General features: G+C 50.4%; 1 pseudogene; it reads right to left on the bottom strand.

Moving 5' to 3' along the window:
- Window positions 1-3,645: 3,645 nt before the first annotated feature.
- Window positions 3,646-3,766, bottom strand: LOC136660707 (5S ribosomal RNA; annotated as a pseudogene).
- Between the last annotated feature and the right edge of the window lie 378 nt (window positions 3,767-4,144).

The following is a 4,144-nucleotide window of genomic DNA, read 5'->3' as shown; positions in this document are numbered from 1 at the left end:
AGGAGGCTGAAAGGGCCACTTGCCTGGGGTGGCGCCATCCACCGCATTCCACAGGCTCTTTTGTACTTCACATATTTGCAACAGAAGCAGCATCCCTGCTTTGCTTGCGCAAGAATGAGGTTCAGTGTCTGGCATCTCCAGGTAGAAGAACAGGAACGGCCCAACTGTGAGGCTCACTGAGGTGGTTAGTGGAGTCATCTGCCACTGTCCTCCCACTCACCTCTGCCCAGTGCTTTTTTTGTAAATAAAAAGGTGCAGGAACTCACAACTTGTTAATCTTTTATTTATTTATTTATTTATTTATTTATTTATTTATATTTAAACCATTTTTTATTGGAGAAATAAAATATTTCTTATGTGCTTCCCCCCTAAAGATGAACTTACTTCTGAGTAGACATGCATAGGATTGGGCTGTCAATCTCCACATCCCCTTCCCCCTAGCTACTTTTTCTACACATGGGGAAAAATACTGTACAGGTGCACTTGTAGCGTGTAGTATGTAGTGTGGCACTACTTCGAGGAGAGGAAGCAGTGAATGGATTCCGAAAAATGGCTTACATGAGTTCCATGTAGTAAAATTACTCTAAGCAACTGTGGGAGTAGGAACAAAAAAGGAATTCTTACACGAGAGGGGTCCTGAGGTGCACATAGAAACAGCTACGTTTGCAAACAAGCGATTAAATGTGGTTTAATGCAGGTATCAGAATACTCTGTGTCTTTGGGAAGGCGCTTGGCATGTAATTGTATGTTCTCTGCTGCCCTGAGCAGCTGCTGTGCATTGCTGGAGAGGAGCTGCAAACGCTGGCTGGTGGAGGGCATGCTTGTGGGGGAAGGATGAGGAGGATCTCTGGCAAGGCTGGACAGCACGTTGTACACACGTAGAATCCCTTTTCACCTGCCCTTAGCATGTGAAAACGGGTGCAGATATATATCTCTGCCAGGATTAAGAGCCCAATCCTAGGTATGTCTACTCTGAAGTAAGTCTTGTTCTAGTCAATGGAGCTTACTCCCAGGAAAGTGCCTAGGATTGCAGCCTAAGAGCCCAATCCTATGCATGTCCACTTTAGTGAATGGGGCTTACTGTGGATAGGATGGCAGCCTCAGGGCCCAATTCTGTGCCTGTCTGCTCAGAAGTCAGTCCCATTAGAGGCAGTGGGGCTTCCTCCCAGGAAAGTGTGGAGAGCACTGCAGCCTCAGAGCCCCTCCTCTGCCTGTCTCCTCAGAAGTCAGTCCCTTTAGAGGCAGTGGGGCTTCCTCCCAGGAAAGTGTGGACAGGACTGCAGCCACAGAGCCCTTCCGCTGCCTGTCTACTCAGGCTGCAAGGCTATGACACTTTCCCGGGAGTAAGCCCCATTGAACACAATGGAACTTACTTCTGAGTAGACATGCTTGGGCTCTCCGGCTGCTAGGCTATGCACCCTTTCCCAGGAGAAAGCCCCATTGAGCACAATGAGACATACTTCTGAGTAGACATGCCTAGGCTCGTGCTGCAGATTGGCATGGGGCTGCACCAGCCAGCTTCCTTCCCCTCCTCCTCTGTCAAGCCAGTACCTGGGCATTCCGTGGGTGCTGCAGCCCGTCTCCCTGGCTGGTTGGCTGGCTGTCCTCCTCCTCAGCGTTGGCGCGTGTCCCCCCACGCCCTCCAGCAGCTTGGAAGCTGCGCTGGGAAGCAGAGCGTGGGGGGAGGGGAGGCAGGCTGGGCTCAGGTGAGAGCTTGGAGATGGGGGCAGGAGAGGGTCATTGTGCAGTCAGGCAGGGGCCAGGCGCCCGCCCACCCTGCACCCCCCAGCACCCACCCAGCGAATGCCTCTGTTTTGCTCCCCCCCGAATGCCTCCGAAGGGGAGGGGCCCCTGCAAAAAGGTGCCGGAACTCCGTCCCCCCGGGTTCCATTAGAAAAAAAGCCCTGCCTCTGCCTTTCTGGATTGGAAAAAGAAGACAGGAATTCAGCAGAAGAGGAAGTGTGGAGTGGTGGGCTGGTGAAGCAAAGATGCTCTAACCCGCTGTTTACTTCTTACACACTTCCATTTTTTGCTCCATTTCCTCTTCCTTTTCCAGTACAGGGCATGGGAGGAGTAGAGTCTTTTGCAAGTTCGCAGGCTAAGGGGACCCCATCCTGAAAGGTGCCTGAAACCTTGGAGAGCCACCAACACATTGTATTGATAATATACAATGGAGAGCCAGGATGGTGTAGTGGTTCTGGAGTTGTAGTTAGATCTGGAAGATCTAGATCCAAATCCCTGCCCAGCCATTAATCTTCCTGGGTCCTCAGCCTCACCTACCTCACAGGGGTGTTGTGAGGACAAAAAGGAGGGGAGGAGCTATGTACACCACCCAGAGCTCCTTGGAGGAAAGACAGTATAAAAATGTGAAAAATGAATGAATGAATGAATGAATGAATGAATGACCTAACTGTCCATTCACCTGCTTCCCTCTACTAATAGTCCTGGCATCACCCACCCAAATGTGAAAAAGGAGGAAGGGCATAGAGCAGAAGCCACTGCTCCACCTCTCGTCTCCACAGTTTCTGTTCTGCTCCATTCCCCTCTTCCTTTTTGAATCCTGGGAGTAGTGCAGGAGAAATGAAAGTCCTGGAGGTGGGAGTCAATGTGCCACCCAGTAAGGGGAGGATGGCTTTGATGCATTGCCTCATGCAATCAGGAAGAACTAGGATGGCCCTGAACAGACTGTAGCACAGTTGTAGGGGAGTGTGTCATCTTTTTGAGTGCTATTCTCCCTCCCTGATTTAAAAAAAAAAAATGTTTTTACAAAATGGAAAACAGATTTGAGCCCAGCTCCTTCAGTGTTAGTTTTTTTTTCCTACATGCAGGGCATTTGTTGAATATGGGAAAGGTGTGAAAATGTATTCACTGACCATTGCCCCTGCTGTGATGTGATACAATCCATTCTACCATCTCAGCACTTTTGCACCTCCTTCTGCTGCATAACTTGACTAGCTTATGCAAAGTGGCTATTGCACACAAACAGACCTTCTTTGGGATGAAGCAATGGGGTGGGTTCAGTGGCATAGCTACAGGGGGTGCAAAGCACTAAGTTTTGCAGGCACCCCTGTTTTGCTCCCATGGCTTGGTTGGCAACCTTCAGTCTGGAAAGACTATGATATAAGCCTACAGCACCCAGTATTCCCAGGCGGTCTCCCATCCAAGTACTAACCAGGCCTGACCCTGCTTAGCTTCCGAGATCATAGTATAAGCCTACAGCACCCGGTATTCCCAGGCGGTCTCCCATCCAAGTACTAACCAGGCCTGACCCTGCTTAGCTTCCCAGATCATGGTATAAGCCTACAGCACCCGGTATTCCCAGGCGGTCTCCCATCCAAGTACTAACCAGGCCTGACCCTGCTTAGCTTCCCAGATCATGGTATAAGCCTACAGCACCCGGTATTCCCAGGCGGTCTCCCATCCAAGTACTAACCAGGCCTGACCCTGCTTAGCTTCCGAGATCATGGTATAAGCCTACAGCACCCGGTATTCCCAGGCGGTCTCCCATCCAAGTACTAACCAGGCCTGACCCTGCTTAGCTTCCCAGATCATGGTATAAGCCTACAGCACCCGGTATTCCCAGGCGGTCTCCCATCCAAGTACTAACCAGGCCTGACCCTGCTTAGCTTCCCAGATCATGGTATAAGCCTACAGCACCCGGTATTCCCAGGCGGTCTCCCATCCAAGTACTAACCAGGCCTGACCCTGCTTAGCTTCCAAGATCAGACGAGATCGGGCATGTGCAGGGCTTGGAATGACTCCAAAGGGGAGGGAGAGGGGCTGCTTGCATGGTGCATTCAGGCGCCTGCAAAATGTAGTGCTTTGCACCCCCTCTAGCTATGCCCCTGCCCCGGCTCCCATCTCTACCATTTTTCTTTCCATCTCTGTGAAGGTGTACTTTGTTTTCTCTGAACCTGGCACGCATTTTGGTCTGTCACTGTCACACAGGCGCACACGACCCAAAAGGAAATGATTGGAGTTTCTTTATGCGGGACACCTGGGGCTTTCTATCTATATATTTCAGCAGGGAACAGAAATGGAAGTTGCAGGAGGCATGTTCCTGCTCACAGGATATAAATGTTGCAGCATGCCAGGAAAAATGCCTTTGGATATGAAAACAAAATCATAAGATACACAACATAAA

Source organism: Tiliqua scincoides, chromosome 9 (assembly GCF_035046505.1).
Source record: "Tiliqua scincoides isolate rTilSci1 chromosome 9, rTilSci1.hap2, whole genome shotgun sequence".
NCBI lineage: Eukaryota > Metazoa > Chordata > Lepidosauria > Squamata > Scincidae > Tiliqua > Tiliqua scincoides.
Note: the sequence above shows the minus strand (reverse complement) of the source record. Positions and strands in the feature narration are given on the sequence as shown.